General features: G+C 43.0%; 1 pseudogene; it reads left to right on the top strand.

Moving 5' to 3' along the window:
• Positions 1-1,023: 1,023 nt before the first annotated feature.
• On the top strand, positions 1,024-20,536 carry LOC125546821 (uncharacterized; annotated as a pseudogene).
• Positions 20,537-20,835: the final 299 nt, after the last annotated feature.

The following is a 20,835-nucleotide window of genomic DNA, read 5'->3' on the forward strand; positions in this document are numbered from 1 at the left end:
AAATTCGTGCATGTAGGCATCGCTCTGGTTGAGATTGTGCACGACCACCATGAGCGAGTTCGTGGAGCTCCTGCTGTTTTCTTTCGCAAGCCCGTGGCCTGTCCACCAAAAGGTCAGTCCAATAATACCACTCACTGGTAAATAGCGCAATACTTCTTCGTGAATCTCCGCTATTTGAATATTGAACATCATAACCACGAATAGGAATGAAACGGCAATAGCTCCTATATGAACTACTGGGGAGATCATAGCGGAGAAGTCGAGACCTAACAAAATAAGTAAACCAGAAGTGTTGCAAAAGACTAGGATGGCAAACAAAACGGAATGTACCTGATTTTTAGAACGTACAACCATCAAACTAGAGACCAAAGCAGGGCTCGACAAAATAGAAAGTATCATGGTACGTCGTCCTCCCTTGAAATGGAACTTGAATGCTGGAGCAAGAAGACGCATTCAAGTCGATCTATTACAACCAGCGCGGTTGTTCGTATTTCATTTTCTTCTTCCAAGCCGACGCTCTTCTTATAAAATAAAGCACTCACTGAATTAATTACTGAATCTCGTCTTTCTCTTGGCGCCGAGAATTTTTTACGTGTCCGGGTCGATCAGAGGTTCGGCTTGCTTCCCCCCCACCCTCGCCTATGAAATGGATAACCCTTGCTGCCATAGCAGCAGGATTTTAAGGGCTTCTATTGAAGCAGAATATGAGGAAGCCATGCATTCTTTCAAGAATCTCCAAACCCACCCTTTACCTTCTCTTTCTATCCTATAAAAAGGCGAACATCTAATCTAGGTCCGGTCGCCTTTCTATGAAGGCGAGCAGCCCAGCCCCCTTGTTGAAATTTGGATATTAAGGAAGCTGTATTTCGCAATAGCAGCTCCGAGAAGCTGGGCTTAGGGTGCGCCTCCTGCGGTCGTTTCAGTGACTCAATTGGCTGGCTTCCCTCAACTCAGACTGGTGTCGCCACCTCTCCCAGGACCGGAATGATTATCCTCGCCCGATGGGTCTACATTCATCCCTGAATGTCGTCGGGTACTCTTCACTTCCCCGCCATTCTTGTAACCGTCACCTGTAATCCGCGCAGGTGTGTCCGCACCCCCTAGAGTGGACGAGAAAGAAAGGATTTTTTCTCGGAGCAACCACCCCAGGTTCCAGACCCAGGAGTTCACTTTCCCGTATGAGCATTCGGTACATATATAAGTCAATGGAAGAGTCAAAGGGTCACCACTACTGAGGATCTCCCCCCATATCTTAGAAGGGTCGTCTGAGGGTTCGCCGCGGTTCATTGCTGTGCTTACACACTAGGCTACCCTTCTCCGAAAGCTCCGCGGGACCACCTATCACTAGTCTTCGGCCGGAGGGGTTTATTGAACAAAAAGGCTGGGACGCGGGCTCCCGTAGAGGAAAGCCCAACGAATGTCAGATGCAAAGCCCCGCACCTCATTAAGATCATATTGGCATACTCTCTTAAAAAAAGAATAGACCCCATTGAAGACGGGAGTGAGGTGCAACAAGGCCATTTCCGTCCACCTTCTCACGGAGCCGTACGTGGACGTTACCGCTCATACAGCTCCTAGCCAGCAAGTAGTTAGCTTTCCTCTAGAAGTCATGGAAGTGTGGATAAATCGACAGAAGGTTTTTATTTCTTAAAAAATCTCCCTAACCGTCCTAAATATGGACGGAGAGCGGTCTTGAGTTTTTCGGGGTCCTCGAGATCGCATTTTAGGTCGAGTAGAGATGTTAGGGAGTCTGTGGGCTTCCCTTGGCATTTCAAGATGGCCTCTATCATATTTTCAAGAGCCTCCCATATTCCCGTCAAGGGGCATTTGACATCCAGAGACAAAAGCAGTCCCACACGAAACTGGGAATTTTCCCCAATGGACGTAACCAGCTCTGCTTTCGCGGTCTCAAAAGGAGAAGCCCCGAACACTTGCTGTTGCTTTTTTCTCTTTATTCCTTCTAAGCGAGCCTCTAAAGACTCTACTCCTACATTAAACTTAGAGTCTGATTCTTCCAATTATTCCGAAGACAAAGTAGAACTTCGTTTTGAGGAGTTTGCCCCCCATTCGCCGCCGTCCAGCTGGCGGCTACTCTGGGATGGATCAAGGTTTAGGCCAGGGGGCTTGCTCCCTTTCTTCTGGAGCTAAGGAAGGACCTGCGGGTGGAGTTTCCGGTAAAGGGGGAATCTCAAGGAGGGTCTCCAGACCTTCAAAGTGCCCCACCACCAGGGTTGGCGTTGTGTCGACGACCCCCTCTGGCTCCGGGCTAGAAGTAATTTCGATGATCTCCCCGGCCCTTTGTTCCTCGTCACCATCACAATAACAATAAGGAGATGCAGTGACGTCGTCATCCAGAAGGAAAAAGAAAACCCCAAAGGTACCGAATGGAATTCTACTTGTCGGGCTTGGATTCGTTTTGTTTATCAAAAATCGAAATAATAAATAACAACCCATAAATAAAAGAGAAATTACGATAAAAAATCTAAAGTGAAACCAATCGCTTATAAAAATAAACCAGTCTCCTTTTAAAAGGAACTGGCCAATTCACTTCAAAAAACTAAGTTCTAACTTGAGCAGAAAAATTGGTGGCATTGGACATTTAAAGTTTCACCACCCCTACTACTGCCCGAAATCCTGCTTTGGTGAGCTTTCCCCAAGGTGACACCGAAGGTCTACCTCCTTTCGTGCGCCCCTCACCTCCTCCATGAGGATGATCCACTGGATTCATTGCAACATCATGAACAATGGGGCATCTGCCTAAGCACCGGCACCCCCACCATGCTTACGGCTCTATACCTACTAGACCTGTATTCAGTAAAGCTTTCTTTCTATATGCTAATTCTCATGCAGTTCATATTGTCGATATGAGTATAATTGCCTCGAGAAATAGATAAAAATTCCTTCCTTTACCGGTAAATGACTAGGAATCAGGTTCATAAAATCGGAACTGTTTCCGCCTTCCTCTCGAACTGAGCTATTTCTCTGAAATATACAGTTTCACATCATTACAGGAAATCCTATACCTGTGTATTACCACCCGGTATGGAGCCATCGTCGTCTTCGGCGTAGCATGAAGACCTTCCCATGGTCTTCGAGTCGTTCTTGACTGGCTAGCAAGCACCAGTGGAATTTAACCGCCTTGTAGTCAGGACACCGCCTTCTTCTCTAGAATCACGCAAGTGGTACCGCTCCCCACGGTAAGGAGAAAGACCTTAAGGCATAAACGTAGAGCCTGAGTCCACAAGATAGTATTTTCTTGGTGACGATAGTTGCCATTTTCCGGTTCAGTGGTTGTATCCAGAAAGATTCTAGAGTCATTTGCCGTACCCTCCCAACCAACCATCACATATGTGAAACTCATGTGAAAATAAAAAGACCACAAACTCTTCTGTGTTGGCGAAACTCGTTTTCCATGATAACGTATTTGGTTTGCTATTGGAACTCGGGCAGAAATGTGTGTCCCGGCTCCAACGCTATTCTAGAAATGCAAAAAATAGAATAATAGATGAATTAGAAAACTCAACTGTTCTTTGTGATTTGGTACCGCTTGAACTAACTGGCCCAATTCTTGGTAGGTACTTATTAGGGGGAGGGCCAACCACCGAATGAACAACGATCTCCCGGTCCCACTTGATTCCTGGGGAATTTAGGGAACCCTGCAGACTTGACTTGTAACATCCAAAATTTTCAATTTGGAATGTTATACATTAGATCATCATTGCATATCATATTTTCTTTTGCATTTTGGTTGATCCTAGAAATTCTACGCAACTCAATGACCCACGGAGAGGGTTGGGGATTTCGTTATTTTCATATTTGAGTTCTCTCAAATTTTGAGAATAGGATCATTTGATTTTATATATTTTATCATCAATTATTTCTATTACAAAAATATGAGAGAGGGAATAAAATGACTTCCCCAAAATAAAGAAATATTGAGTATTTAATAATAAAATCAAGTAAGAATTTATTTCGGAGTTTTTCGGTGTTTTATTTGAATTTAGGAAAAATGTGCCTTTTCCAAAATTGTATTTAGCTCCCAAATAAATGTTCACCTTGTGCGGCTTGATTTTAGAAGCCCGTGAAAATTTGTTTCGGAATGTTTAGAGTCCGTTTAGTATTTCTTTTTATTTTTCTTCCGAGTGGAATAATTAAAAAAACAAAAAAAAGTGAACCGACCTAACCGGGCCGTGTCCGGAAAGGACTCTGGCCCGACAGGCTTTAAAAGCCGGCCCAGCCCCCCGGGAGAACCCTAGCCGCCCCAGCCGCCCGCCCCGCCCCATGCGCCGCCACCACGCGCCGCCGCCGCCGCCGCCGCCCCGACTTCCGTGCCATCGGTTTTTTTTAAAAAAATTGTAGATCGGTTTTTTTGTTGGTTTTTCCGACGGTTTTTTTAGATTCGGTTTTTTAAATAGATCGGTTTTTCCGGTTTATTTAAATAGCGAGCGTTCGTCCGTTCGTTCGTTCTAGCGAGCGTTCGTCGTTTTTCTTTTCCTCGGATTAAATCCGCGATTTTTCTGATCGCGATTCCTGATCCGATTTTCGTTTTAGTATTACTTTTTGCTCGTGTATCGGAATCAAGTAATTCAAGCGCCTAGAGTTTCGTCTCGAAACCCTCTATCCATTGAACCAATTGAAACAAGATTTTGCTACTGTAAAATTTTCCCTAGATCCAGATTACTAGAATGAAGTTGTTTTCTTTCGCCGTTTGACTTTCGTTGCTTCGTTCGATTTGATTCTTTTTGCCAACCGGAGTTCTTAAGTTGAACCTTCTGGTTAGATCTCTTATTTGAGTTTTACCTGTGCATTAGATGAGTACTTATTGTATGCTCGTTTGTTTGTCTGTGATAGAATACCGGAGTGCGCCGCATGTTACTTCGAATCGTTAGGTTTCGCGGATCATCAGCAAGGCAAGTAACACTTTGATCATACCTTTTCTACTACCCAGTTTTATTGCATTAGATCAATCCTCACACATTGCATGATTAGAATCAAATTAAATTGTGGGATGGGAAGTAGTTGAGGTAGTACCTATTACCTATTCATATCAAACCTTTGGGAGTTTCTTCTACGTTTGCTTATTATGCCATGCTATGCTAGTAGACGTGGATTGGGTGAGTGATATCCATGACAGACATGGATTGGGTGAGTGATATCCAAGCTATTATGGGCTCTAGCATAGTTGACTAAGTTGTGCAAACTCTTACAGTGGTAGACTAGCAGATGTAGGGGATGTAGGTGGTACGGTCTACCCGATCGTAAGGTGCTAGCGCTTCTGAAAGACTATGTCTCGGTCATCCGTTTTCTCAAACACCATGTAGTGCGAGAAACCAAACGGAGGCGATCGAGTCTTGTGGGGAAAAGTGCGCAAACCTCTGCAGAGTGTAATAAACTAATCATGGTTAGCCGTGTCCCGGTTATGGACATCTTGAGTATCTAGTACTTGGGTTTTCATGTGAATCTCAACATGTTACTCTAAATTAATTGTGTTGGGTTATGTTTAATGATGATGTTTAATTGGGATTGAGAATGCTGTCAACCATTCTCAATGTTTAACAACCACCATGATAGTTAAATAAATTTATTCCTTTGCAGTAGGGAAAAATTGGCTTTACACAAAACTGTAACCATAGAGCTTTCCACCAGCCAAATATGCATATAGTATAGCTGTTTCATTCCATTACTCTCTATGTGTTAGCTTGCCAGCATATTCCATGTGCTGACCCGTTTTCGGGCTGCAACGTTAATCTTGCAGACTTTTCACACGACAATTAAGGAGTTTTTAGGTCGTGGTTCTATACTCAGTGATGCCGTTGGAGTTGATGGACTCACTTATCTTCTAAGCCTTCCGCTGTTATCGTTATTAGATGGCCTTAAGCCATATTTATTGTAATAAGTTCTCTTTTGAGACACTCGATGTAATAAGTGTGTGATTGCTACTCTGCTATAAATCCTCCGAGTATTGTGTGGTGTCAGCATTACTGATCCAGGGATGACACCGGAGCACAGAGATCAGACTGTTTGAGGTCTGGTCGCTACAGAGATGGTATCAGAGCACACGCTGACTGTAGGACACGACCACTAAGTTAAAGACCTAGATCACTATTCACTCTCTTCTCTTCTGACCTCTCATCTTTTCTACTCTTTAGGATGGCGGATGCAAGGAACAAGTTCACACAACCGGATGAAGATACACCCTTTGGATGACACTTGAAGGAAGTCAGTAGATACCTGAACATAGGAGTACCAAGCTTCACGGGAACCTACAACGCCACTATACCTGAAGATTCAAGTTCAAGTTCCAGGAAGGACGTTCATGCCAGTCACCGAGCCCATAGAGTTTTCTTTTGATGCACCAACTTGGAGTCTAGGAAAGAGCATGGCAGCTCACATCGCCATGGGACGCATTGGAGATGTCTACCGCAAGGATCTCAAGGATACTATCTACCTGATTTGTGGGCGCCGAGATGAGCACTGGGAGATGATCAGCACCAGGAAGGATAGATCAATTGCAGCTTTTATCCAAGAGCTAAAACAGCACATTCGACGACAGGAGAACCAGATGTGCGCCGACATGATAGATTTGAAGAAGGCTAAGACTAGAATCAAGGAACTGGAGGAAGAACTCAAGGCTACACGTGAAGATTATGAAGAGGGAATTGAAGTATTGGTGGAGAAGAATGACGACCTAATCAAGAAGATTGGAATATTTATGGGAGGCCCTACGCCAGTAGATGAAGACGAAGAACCCTAGGAGATTAGCCTGGAAGACTACATCATCATCGACGGCACCGACTCGGAACCAGATAGTAGCGATGATGACTATGTTGATGAAGCTGGAGCAGATATCATGGAGTCTGCAACTGAAGAATATTTCTAGTAGACCACCTCATCAGTAGTAGTAGTCCACCATGTAAATATAGTAGTCCGAGCACTTTTGCGATAGTTAGAGCAATTGTATGCCCTTGTTTGATTGATTGAAGTGAATTGTTTGCTTTTGCCTCATGTGCATATGTGTAGTGTTTTCTCTTTAGACCCCCTCTATTCTTATATCTCATGTTTTCTAAACCCTCAGATGCCTCTGAGACGTGACCCCGGATTTACCTTTCCACCGGAGCTCACCCAGTTGATCCAGCAGCAGAATACATTGATGCAGTTGCTAGTCCAGAATCAGAATAAGGGGAACAACAACAACAACCCACCACCACCACCACCTGTTGACCACTTAGCCCGTTTTCTTAGGCTGAATCCGCCGGTGTTTTCTAGTAGCACCGAGCTGATACTAGCAGATGATTGGCTCCGCAAGACAGCTACGGAGTTGACCACAGCAGGATGCACAGACGCGGAGAAGGTGAAGTTTGCCGCACATCAACTAGAAGGACCAGCAGCATCATGGTGGGAGAATTTCACCACCACTTTCCCAGTTGACACTATCACATGGGACCAGTTTCAGCAGGCTTTTCGTACTGCCCATGTTTCAGCAGGAGCTATGGCCATGAAGAAGCGTGAGTTTCGCAACTTGCGCCAAGGAGGACGGACAGTTGGCCAGTATGTGGAGGAATTTAGTAAGTTAGCACGTTATGAACCATATGACGTCGCTACGGATGCAGCGAAGCAGGAGAAGTTTCTAGAAGGACTGAATGATGAGTTGAGCATGCAGTTGATGGTAGCCACCTTCAACAACTACCAGGAGTTGGTAGATCGTGCTCTTATGATTGAAGGGAAGCAACAACAAATTGAGAATCACAAGAGGAAGTATGGACAAGGAAAGTACACTTCAGGAGCTCAGCAGAAGCCACGTTTTACCCCTAGACCTGGAGGACATTTTCAGCATACCCATGGAGGAGGTAGCTCGCACAATCACAATGGCACCAAGAATGGAAATGGCAATGGAGGAAGCAACGGCCAGAACCGCACCAACCCCTCAACCCCAGCCAAGAAGGACCTGAGCCAAGTCACTTGTTTTAAGTGTCAGAAAACCGGACATTATGCCAATGAATGTCCTGAAGGCCAAAATGGCAATGGAAGTTCTGGGAAGAAGCCGAACCCTTTCAACAGGGGACAGGTGAACCACGTTAGTGTGGAGGAGGTTGAAGCTCAGCCTGATGCAGTAATAGGTAAGTTTTTGGTTAAGTCATTTACTACACTCGTTCTTTTTGATATTGGTGCATCACATTCATACATCTCAAGGGGATTTGTGGATAAGTATAACCTACCAACCCAAGCCCTTAGGTCACCCACGTTAGTTAGTACCTCGCCTGGAGCAGAGTATGTGGCTAGTCTATGGTGTGATCAGTTACCATTAAGGATTGGTAACTATGTTTTTCCCTCAGACCTAATAGTATTGGAATCTCAAGGATTGGATGTGATATTAGGCATGGATTGGTTATAAAAGTATGAAGGGAATATTGAATGTGCTAGTAAGTCAATTTTGCTTACCACACCAGAAGGGAGAAGGATCAAGTATGTATCCTAGCATGTGCCAAAGTGGACTCATGTAAATTGCCTAATAGGAGTTGTGCAGGAGGAAGTATCAGTGGTAAGGGATTTTCCCGATGTATTTCGGAAGAGTTGCCAGGCATGCCACCGGATAGAGATATTGAGTTTTTGATTGAGCTATTGCCAGGCACAGGGCCAATATCAAAGAGACCATATAGGATGCCACCAAAGGATTTGGTGGAAATTAAGAAGCAGATTAAGGAGTTACTGGATAAGGGATATATTCGCCCAAGTTCTTTGCCTTGGGGATCGCCAGTATTTCTAGTGGAGAAGAAGGATGGATCGTTAAGGATGGTTGTAGATTATCGAGGATTTAATGAAGTAACGATCAAGAACAAGTACCCACTACCAAGGATCAATGATCCGTTTGATCGATTGCAAGGAGCTAAGGTATTTTCCAAGATCGATCTGCGATCAGGATACCACCAGTTGAAGATTCGAGAACAGGATATACCTAAGACAGCTTTTACCACCAGGTATGGGCTGTATGAGTATACCGTTATGTCATTTGGTCTGACTAACGCACCTGCCTATTTTATGAACATGATGAACAAAGTGTTTATGGAGTTTCTGGATAAGTTCGTCGTAGTGTTCATTGATGATATCCTGGTTTATTCGAAGAATGAAGAGGAACATAAGGAGCATTTGCGTTTGGTACTTGGAAAGCTCAGAGCACATCAATTATATGCCAAGTTTAGCAAATGTGAGTTTTGGTTGAAGGAAGTAGGATTCCTCAGACACGTTATATCTGGAGAAGGTATAGCAGTTGATCCCACTAAAGTTGATACCGTGACCAAGTGGGAAGCCCCAACAACAGTTGGAGAGATCCGGAGTTTTCTTGGACTTGCAGGATACTACCGGATATTTATTGAGAATTTCTCAAAGATTGCGAAGCCTATGACCGAGTTGTTGAAGAAAGATACCAAGTTCATATGGACAGAGGAATGTGAGGCTAGTTTCCAGGAGTTGAAGAAATGTTTGGTTACCTCACCAGTGTTGATTTTGCCAGACCAGACCAAAGATTATGAGGTGTATTGCGACGCTTCAAGCCGAGGACTTGGAGCAGTGCTTATGCAGGAAGGGAGAGTTGTTTCATATGCCTTAAGACAACTGAAGCTCCATTAGTTGAATTATTCCATGCATGATTTGGAGTTAGCGGCCGTAGTGCATGCATTGAAAACATGGAGACATTTCCTCATTGGAAATCATTGTGAGGTGTACACGGATCATAAGAGTTTGAAGTACATTTTCACACAGAAGGAGTTCAATCTCAGACAAAGGAGATGGTTGGAGCTTATCAAGGATTATGATATGAAATTGCATTATCACCCCGGAAAGGCTAATGTAGTAGCTGGCGCATTAAGCCGTAAGAGCCATGTCAATACGTTAATGACGGGAGAAATACCCAAGGAGTTAGTAGATAATCTTCATGAACTATGTTTGGAAATAGTTCCGAGAGGCTATGTAGCAGCATTGGAGATTCAGTCAACTTTGATGGATAAAATCAGGGAAGCTCAGAAAGCTGACAAAGAGATTGCTGATATAAAGGAGAAACTGAGCAAAGGAAAAGCTAAAGGATTTCGTGAGGACGAGCACGACACCCTATGGTTTGAAGACCGTGTTTACGTGCCCAATGACCCGGAGATCAGGAAGTTGATTTTGCAAGAGGCACACAATTCACCGTATTCGATTCACCCAGGAAATACCAAGATGTATTTGGATTTGAAGGATATTTTCTGGTGGACCGGAATGAAGAAGGATATTGCGGAGTATGTAGCAGTTTGTGATGTATGTCAGAGAGTAAAGGCAGAGCATCAGAAGCCAGCAGGATTGTTACAACCATTGTCGATACCCGAATGGAAGTGGGATAAGCTAGGCATGGATTTTATCACGGGATTGCCCAGGACTCGTTCAAGCTATGACTCGATTTGGGTTGTAGTTGATCGATTGACGAAAGTAGCTCATTTCATCCCAGTAAAGACCACTTACACCAGTGCTAAGTTGGCAAAGATATACATGACCAGGATCGTATGTCTGCATGGAGTTCCAAGGAGTATCGTATCAGATAGAGGAACCTAGTTTACCTCAAAGATCTGAAAGCAGTTGCACGAAACTTTGGGAACTAGGCTAGAATTCAGTACAGCTTTTCATCCACAGACAGATGGACAGACCGAGAGAGTCAATCAGATTTTGGAGGATATGCTGAGAGCTTGTGCGCTTGATTATGGATCTAGTTGGGACGATAATTTGCCATATGCAGAGTTCTCTTACAACAACAGTTATCAAAACAGTTTAAAGATGGCCCCTTTCGAAGCCTTGTACGGAAGGAGGTGCAGGACACCGTTGTCATGGTATGAAGTTGGAGACCGCCAGTTGTTTGGACCTGACTTGATTAAAGAGTCTGAACAGAAGGTGAAGTTGATTCGCGATAGGCTCAAGGTAGCCCAGTCCAGACAGAAGAGTTACGCGGATTCTAAATGCAAGGAGACAGTTTACGAAGTTGGAGATAGAGCTTATCTTCGAGTATCTCCACTTCGGGGAACGAAGCGTTTTGGAGTTAAAGGGAAGTTAGCACCACGATTTGTAGGACCATATCGAGTTTTGGAGCGTATGGGAGAAGTGGCCTACAAGTTGGAATTGCCTGAAGGATTGTCAGGAGTTCATGATGTGTTCCACGTTTCTCGGTTAAAGAAATGTCACGCGGAGATGGCTGACATACCGTTGAGAGACACAGTGCCGTTGGAAACTATTCAGTTGGATAACGATTTGACCTACGAGGAGAAACCAATTAAGATCCTCGAGTTTTCCAGCCGAGTTACCCGCAGCAAGGTTATCAAGTTTTGCAAAGTTCAGTGGAGCCACCACACAGAGGATCAAGCCACCTGGGGACGAGAGGAAGACTTGCTCAAGGACCACCCTCACCTATTTTCTAGCCAACCCGAATCTCGAGGGCGAGATTCATCTTAAGGGGGGTAGGTTTGTAACATCCCAAATTTTCAATTTGGAATGTTATACATTAGATCATCATTGCATATCATATTTTATTTTGCATTTTGGTTGATCCTAGAAATTCTACGTAACTCAATGACCCACGGAGAGAGTTGGGGATTTCGTTATTTTCATATTTGAGTAATCTCAAATTTTGAGAATAGGATCAATTGATTTTATATATTTTATCATCAATTATTTCTATTACAAAAATATGAGAGAGGGAATAAAATGACTTTCCCAAAATAAAGAAATATTGAGTATTTAATAATAAAATCAAATAAGATTTTTTTCGGAGTTTTTCGGTGTTTTATTTGAATTTAGGAAAAATGTGCGTTTTCCAAAATTGCATTTAGGTCCCAAATAAATGTTCACCTTGTGCGGCTTGATTTTAGAAGCCCGTGAAAATTTGTTTCGGAATTTTTCGAGTCCGTTTAGTATTTCTTTTTATTTTTCTTCCGAGCGGAATAATAAAAAAAACAAAAAAAACAAAAAAAAGTGAACCGACCTAACTGGGCCGTGTCCGGATAGGACTCTGGGCCGGCAGGCTTTAAAAGCCGCCCCAGCCCCCCCGGGAGAACCCTAGCCGCCCCAGCCGCCACGCGCCGCCGCCGCCGCTGCCCGCCGCCGCCGTCGCCTCCGGACGCCGCCCCCGCCGAGGTTCGCTGCCGCCTCGACTTCCGTGCCATCGTTTTTTTTAAAAAAAATTGTAGATCGGTTTTTTTGTCAGTTTTTCCGACGGTTTTTTTAGATTCGGTTTTTTAAAATAGATCGGTTTTTTCGGTTTATTTAAATAGCGAGCGTTCGTCCGTTCGTTCGTTCTAGCGAGCGTTCGTCGTTTTTCTTTTTCTCGGATTAAATCCGTGATTTTTCTGATCGCGATTCCTGATCCGATTTTCATTTTAGTATAAATTTTCGCTCGTGTATCGGAATCAGGCGATTCAAGCGCCTAGAGTTTCGTCTCAAAACCCTCTATCCGTTTAACCAACTTAAACACGATTTTGCTACTGTAAAATTTGCCCTAGATCCAGATTACTAGAACGAAGTTGTTTTCTTTCGCCGTTTGACTTTCGTTGCTTTGTTCGATTTGATTCTTTTTGCCAACCGGAGTTCTTAAGTTGAACCTTCTGGTTAGATCTCTTATTTGAGTTTTACCTGTGCATTAGATGAGTACTTATTGTATGCTCGTTTGTTTGTCTGCGATAGAATACCCGGAGTGCGCCGCCTGTTACTTCGAATCGTTAGGTTTCGCGGATCATCAGCAAGGCAAGTAACACTTTGATCATACCTTTTCTACTACCCAGTTTTATTGCATTAGATCAATCCTCACACATTGCATGATTAGGATCTAATTAAATTGTGGGATGGGAAGTAGTTGAGGTAGTACCTATTACCTGTTCATATCAAACCTTTGGGGGTTACTTCTACGTTTGCTTACTATGCCATGCTATGCTAGTAGACGTGGATTGGGTGAGTGATATCCATGACAGATGTGAGTTTGTTAATTAATGGTTTATCTAAGGTGGCAACTTAAACACACATTTGGGTGGATTGAGGCACCTGGGTAATCCAGGACTTGCCTGTTTTTTTATGGACCGCCACCCAGGCTCAAAGGGATCATGAGACTATTCATACTAGAAACTTCCGTGTGCAGCCACAAGCTATTATGGGCTCTAGCATAGTTGACTAAGTTGTGCAAACTCTTACAGTGGTAGACTAGCAGATGTAGGGGATGTAGGTGGTACGGTCTACCCGATCGTAAGGTGCTAGCGCTTCTGAAAGACTATGTCTCGGTCATCCGTTTTCTCAAACACCATGTAGTGCGAGAAACCAAACGGAGGCGATCGAGTCTTGTGGGGAAAAGTGTGCAAACCTCTGCAGAGTGTAATGAACTAATCATGGTTAGCCGTGTCCCCGATTATGGACATCTTGAGTATCTACTACTTGGATTTTCATGTGAATCTCAACATGTTACTCTAAATTAATTTTGTTGGGTTATGTTTAATGATGATGTTTAATTGGGCTTGAGAATGCTGTCAACCATTCTCAATGTTTAACAACCACCATGATAGTTAAATAAATTTATTCCTTTGCAGTAGGGAAAAATTGGCTTTACGCAAAACTGTAACCATAGAGCTTTCCACCAGCCAAATATGCATATAGTATAGCTGTTTCATTCCATTACTCTCTATGTGTTACCTTGCCAGCATATTCCATGTGCTGACCCGTTTTCGGGCTGCAACGTTAATGTTGCAGACTTTTCAGACGATGATTAAGGAGTTTTTAGGTCGTTGTTCTATACTCAATGATGCCATTGGAGTTGATGGACTCACTTATCTTCCAAGCCTTCCGCTGTTATCGTTATTAGATGGCCTTAAGCCATATTTATTGTAATAAGTTCTCTTTTGAGACACTCGATGTAATAAGTGTGTGATTGCTACTCTGCTATAAATCCTCCGAGTATTGTGTGGTGTCAGCATTACTGATCTAGGGACGACATCGGAGCACAGAGATCAGACTATTTGAGGTCTGGTCGCTACATGACTCTTTTAAGAGGAAGAAATTCGAAGTGAAATATCTAGAATATGCTTTACACTCCATTTTCACACAGGTATGCCCCCTACCTTGGTTTGAGCATCCCTTTCTTTTGTAACCTCTCTTAGGAACTTCAAATGGAGCAAGGCTAGGATCCTAATCTCTATTCCTTCCTCCTTGGCGTCAGATAACTCCAATAAAGCATGACTAAAGTAGATATAAAACGTGTCGAAGAGCAATAGACTCTTTTTTTTATAGAGCTTATCATTGTCATTGATTGACCAGCATGACTTATGGATTGCATTTTATACTATGCTATTTGAATAGCAAGATTCTTGAAAGGCGGAGGAAATAGACTTTCTTGCTCCTGCATCATTCTTGCTAAGGGCATCTAAGGAACTAATAAAAGGTTACGAAAGAGAAGGCTTGAAAAGGAGCTTACTTTTCCCGCTAATGCTACTTCCGCTATCTCGTAAGGAGGATACGACTCATAAACCTCCCTTGGTATTTGGGTAGGGAGAAAGATAATTAATTAGACTGAGTGAGGAATGTATACAACTACTGCTCAAAAGACAATAAGAAGCACGCACTCCTACTAGACATGGAAGGAGTAAACCTAAAATATGCTTTCTTCCCTTATGTTGAATCGACTTCCTTGTCTCTTTCTAGAAAGTCAGCAGCTGGCCCAAGGTGACCTACTGGGAAATGAAAAAACAATTGGTTCAATCGAGTACTTATAAGCCAAATGAAGTTCTCTCTCATATTGTTATGTTTACCTGGAATGCCATAAGCCTGCTCTCAAGGAACAACTCAAATCATTGCTAATGCGGGACTTGCTTTCGCACGGGGAGTTGGATAAATTACCCTCTTGTGGGTATGGCGATAGATAGCAATAGCAATGTATTGATTATGATTATGATTAAGTAGACTGACTGTTGGTTGAGCTCCAAAAGGTGGTGAGCCTGATGAGTCAACCAAAGGGAGTGGGCCCTTTAAACCCCTAGGGCGTAAGCATTTCTGCCTATCCAAAATAAGAGGTCAAGTCAATCTTGAATGCGGTTAGTACCTATTAGTATTAGATACAGAATCCTATTTGCTTTGAGCGCCCCTATCCTCTATTCTCTCTATCTATAGATGGAGAAAGACATGCTCGATATGAATTGGGACAAAGAAGAAAGTCAAAAGCAGGAGGTAGGTCCATGGTTTCAAGTTGAGTAGTGAGTGGTTCCTTGAGTGGAGTCGGCAGAAACCTTTACTCATTTGATTTCCTGCCAAAAGAAGGAGGGGTTTTCCTGTGGTAGGAGCCAAGAAAGATACCATGAAATTAGGCACCAGGTACTATCCATCACACTTAGAGTTGGTATTTATTGTTTGATTCGAATCCCTGCTTACCAAACAGTTGTCATAACAGATTTGAATGACGATATCCAATTATGAAATGGCTAGAGGAGGCACAGAGATAAGACAGAACAGATGGTAAGGTAAATCAAAGGTTTTCATTTACCTTATCATCGTCGTAACGTTCTTATCTATTTGTGTATGCTATTAGAAAGGGAAATTCGATACAACCAACGCGCAAAACCTTCCGCCTTTCCTATGAATACAACTTCCGCCTGGATAGAATAGTTAGTCAACATGAATTCCTGCTTATTGTCCTTCCTACCCATAAGTGAGAGCAAGGCCCAAGTAGAGCATAGAGCTTAGAAGTAGGATCTAGTAATTGGTTCTGCTCGGAAGATGCAAAAAAAAGAGGTGTTTTTGGGGTGAGTCCCTGCCAAGCGGCTTTTGATGACGGCGTCGTCAACGTACACTTCTGCATTAGGACCCAACTGAGACCTGAGGATGAGGCCCATTAGGCGCTTAAATGTGGCGCCGGCATTTATCAAACCGAAGGGCATCCGCTTGTAGCAGAAGGAAGGGGCGATAAAACTAGTTTTTTCTTTGTCTTCCTCAGCCATATAGACTTGCTGATACCCAGAGTAGGCGTCGAGGTAGCTCAACATCTCGCACCCTGCGGTGGAGTCGACCAGTTTAGTCCTTGTACTTTGGTGGAACCAAATTCCAGTATATGGATTGCAAACCTTTTCTGCTTTGGGTCTTAAGTGAATGAAAGGGTGGGTTAAAAAACCATGGCCAGCCTCCCTCAAGAAATCTCGCCCGTAGGTTACTGATGGGATGCTAGCTGCCGGTATACATGAAAAACATGGTGCAGAGCACGAACAAGATGTGCTAACACATATCCCTTCTATTTATTGGTTCTACAGAAGATGTATGATAAAGAGCTGGCATTAAGTCATGCAACGCGCTAAGGCTTTATAAGAGGAAAGACTCTCGCCAGTATAGATTGAACGTACGGCGCTTGCTTACAAGACTGCTACTGAAAAAGGCTACCTCTTCAAACTGCTGAATGCCCTATTCCATCTATCTTTCCCTGAAAAGCGTATACTTTTGTTCTATAAGCAAATAAAGCATACTTATTTTGCGGATCAAGCAGTATTCTACCTTGGTGGGTAGCGGAGAATCAAATCAATATCGGAGTATTGCTCTAGATGCTGCTGAATTAACCTGGATTCAATCGTGACTCTCTGAACTAGGCTGTACTTCGTCTTCCCCTCTAGACCCCGGAAATGGAAAAAAGTTACCGGTGCATAATTGAAGATTCGGTCAAAACTAGTCGACCTTTCATCACAAATTGAAGCAGAGGCTGTTAGTTGAAAATCCATTTGCAGATCCTGTTGTTGACGTAGAGCCAGCTTCACCAATAGCATAGACTCTATCAGTCGAAGAGATCAGCGGGTACGAGGATAACAGAGACAGAGATAAAGGCTTCGTCAGCAGAGACGAGAGCGGGGCCCTTTTGAAAATCAGAAATAAAAGGGGCGATCAACGAATTGACCAGGTGTAAGCAGAGGGAACTGGAGCAGAGCAATATGTAGCATACTTTTCCGTTCGAGACCCGTATCTAGACCCTTGTGATCGATAGCCGGACCCATGCTGACGGCACCGAAATCCTGCCCCTCCCGTGGGACTACTACCACCAATAGATAGGCCCGTCGCTTCTTGGGCAACCCTGAAAGTATCTTCTTGTACGAACTGAAACAAGACAAACTACTCACGGGACCCACTTAAGATCTCTTTCTTTAGTTTTCTGCTTTATTCATTTCTTAGAAAAAGTAGCTTCCCTTATTAGTAGCGCTAGTATCTTTTCATAATGATGACTTTTTTTCAGAGCTTCCTAGATTTTGAGAAGCTGAGGCATTGCCGGCTAGGGGGAAATTTGATCGAAACTAATAATAACTAGTCACGATTAGGGACAAAGCTCAGCTAGTATACGTAGTGTGTTCAAGGCGCATTGCCTCCAACAACTAGACTAAAGAAAATAAGGGCGGAAGGATTTACCTAAACGTTGTTGCATGAGCGGCTTCTAAATGAGTGGTTGATGATTCACTTTCTGATTATTACCCGCTAGCTATTGAAGCGGCAGTGTGACGTCGGCCCACTGCGGAATGGGTGCCACCTAACTATGATTCGATGAAGTTTCCACCTTCCTTCCACAGATATAGTTATAGTAGTTCCACTCGATGTGGATCGCGCCCATGCTTGCTCAGCTCCAGGATCAGGCTCCTAAACCTATTTTCAATAAATAAGTCATCTGGTCTATGTTGTTGGAGTTCCGCATGACGCCTTAATCCCACCTCTGTGTCTAAGGAATAGCCTTTTCTTCATTTCTTTATTGTTCGTGGGAACATGTAATATTAGCAATGGAAATTTAGCTACGGCCGTCCCTTCCTCAAGCAAACAACGCGAGACTTAGTTAATGAAACGGGAACTCCATCCCTTGACACTAATTTCTGATACAGAAGTGGAATCGAAAAAATGCGGGAAAAATGCACATTCAATATTGAGAAAATGTTGCGTAACTGCCCTTGCCTCAAGGTCTTGAGAAACTAGAAACTAGTGTTCGATGGCCCAACAAATCCTATTGGTTTTCGCAGGGGATGTCATTTTTACAAGCTTTCGCATGCTGAGTGTGACTATGGATTTTATATAGTTTTGGAATAACCTTCTTATCCGCGAGTTCTTCGTCCAAAGACTCCTGATATCGCTTGTTGGGCCCTTGATTCCGAAGTACCAGTACCGAAGGAAGACTTGAATGCATTAGGTTGGGAAGCGGCCTAGAAGGTGCTTAAAGATAGGTGACAGTTGTGAAAGTTTAGTCGACTTGTTGGCAGCAACTGACTTTCTTTCATGAAAAGTAGGAATGAAAGCTGGCATGCAGATAAGGAAATCTCTTTTCTTCTCTTCTACTCGGCTATGGACCTTGTAAAAGGAGAAGCAATAAATACAAAAGTGCTAGGTTTGGATTTGAGTGAGATCCCGGATCGGTAGCTTCAGATATCCCCTCAGACTGGAATGAGAATTTCAATAGATTTCTTTGCTTTAAAGCATAGTTGCAGGTAGGTTATGCTCCTTTGCTTCATCCCTATGTCTAAAGATTGCCAATCAAACAGTAGCAGTAGACTAGCCATATTCATCTTCTACAGTCTCCTGTTTCCCCCTATTTAAAATGGTAAGCCTGCGCAGCAGAAAAAAAGGCGCTCTAATCGTACTCGAGCCCTTAATCCCCCAATAGGGCTTACTTACCTGAGTCAATTCTTTCCTTCCTGTGCGAAAGCAAGGCCTCTTTCTCGACTTTACTTGAATGCCATTTACTGAGCTATCTTCTTTTTTCTTCTTCTGGCGAAAGCACATTTTATTATTTTACGGAAGCAAGACGAAAGGTCATTTTGCCAATCTGGGGAATAACAGTTAAAGCAATTGATCGGAGAAGCCCCCTAGTATTGAGAATGAAAAAGTGGATTCATTCCCCAGGCGTGTGTGTGCTTTCCACGGGCCTGATCTCGATTTCTTCTTAACCTGTTATGTCCTCCGAAGTGAAGTGGATTGGTCGGAATCTAGACTCCAACAGCATCGATACTCAAATAACCAGCTCTGATACATGGCTTAGAACCTTCAATCTTTAGCCATTATTCCCAGTTCAGGTGGTTAGGTACCAAAAGTTATAAATAGGCCCAATTTCTCCTTTTTATACTAGATTTCCTTAACAAGGGCATCCAATTCTTGAAACAAGTCACGCTCCCTTCTCTTTCCACTTTCACTTTCATGCCCAGTTCTTTTTCGACTTGGCAAACGTAGCAATTTATCTAAAGCCTCCTGATTCGTAGAAACATGCTCGATACATTCTAGTGAACTACGAAGAGAAGCTACAACGGTGGAAGCCTGAATCCAGTGAGTGCCCATTCTTAATAAACTTGGGAATAGTAGCTCCTATGGTTTCTAGAGCGAGTGAATGAAACACTATCTTCTTATGAGCGGAGATAGAGAGCTATGTCACAATCAATAAGTGAGATGCTATGGGCGAGGAATCTTCTGTCACAATAGAGGTCTTCTTTTCGAATTTAAGTGGGACTAGCTTCTTCCTCAGTTGATATTACTGACAATCTAGCAATTCCATCCTTTAGAAGAAGATAAGTAAACCATTTCTTTGAATTGCATGATTGAGTGATGGATGCGGACAATCACAAGCCTACTTTGTTTATAGAAAAGAGCGTATAACCCCTGGTCCCTACCTGTTGTAGAGAATCTATCGTCTAAACTCTTATGTGCCATTTTCCGCCTAATACACTATTTTAGTATAATGTTGTTTGTTGGTGCATATCTCTTGATTGATTATTTATTGGTTATTAACCATTAGTGAGCTGACCTATGTACAAGTTCTGAGTCAACCCCCAGATCTGTATCTCCTTGCCTTGTAATATCTCATTCATCTATTTATGTGCATGCTTTCGCGAAGTCTCCAGCCCCATAAATATTAGTTAATGCGTGATGCGTAAATCAATAACTAAAACTAAAGTGCCGATCATCCCATGCTACCACAGGATTTTTCAACAACATGACATATTGAGAAAAATCTATGTTAGAGCCGCCATTTCTTTACGGTTACATTAGTGTGGATTGTTATTATGATTCTTATAGGCCTGGCACCCTAGCTTCGATAGATTTATTTGATTTTGCAAGCTATGGCACAGGAATGTGATATGGGTCGTATCCCGCACCTCCCTTGATTTCGTGTGAAATCCATCCAAAAAAGCACGAGTTGGATCGGCGTAAAGAACAAGACGAACGTGGTTTTATCTCTATTAGGACGGTTATGAGGCTTTGCTCTTTTTTTTCTTTATTCAATATCTATTCTTTGTTTCTTATATTCCGCTAATTGTTATCTTGAATGTATCTTTATGATTAATAGATAACTGGTGATGCTAGAGCTGTCAAGAAGGCATTGTTTTCAGTATCAACCATCATCTACAAATGCCCAACAAAAGAGACCATTTCTCTTGAAACTTCTGTCCCTCCAAGCATTGTACATCCTTCAGAGCTTCCTGTCTATCCTGCTAGTAACTTCTACTCAGTGTCAGATGCAGCTATACCTTATGGAATGGACATCCAAATCTAGCTATCTTAGCAAAGGAAGTGGCATTCAAATCTACAGGTTTTTCTTCTTTAGCCTTTTCGCCCAGCGTTGTCATTATTGACACGTTTTTGGTATCCCTGTTTTTGAGATCCACAATGACTACCACCAGAAAGGGAATGTGACCACCATTCTTATTTGAGAAAAGTGTCTCCACTATAGCACTATCGATCCTAGACAGCAGAGAAAGCTTGATTGGAGCTAAGAACTATTTCTAAAGGATCCCTTCCACTCTTGTGTGGAAAGATCTTTCTTTGTTCCGTCCAGTCTGATTTAAAACGTGC

This window comes from Triticum urartu, chromosome 3A, assembly GCF_056163025.1.
Source record: "Triticum urartu cultivar PI428250 chromosome 3A, HENAU_Tu73, whole genome shotgun sequence".
Lineage (NCBI taxonomy): Eukaryota > Viridiplantae > Streptophyta > Magnoliopsida > Poales > Poaceae > Triticum > Triticum urartu.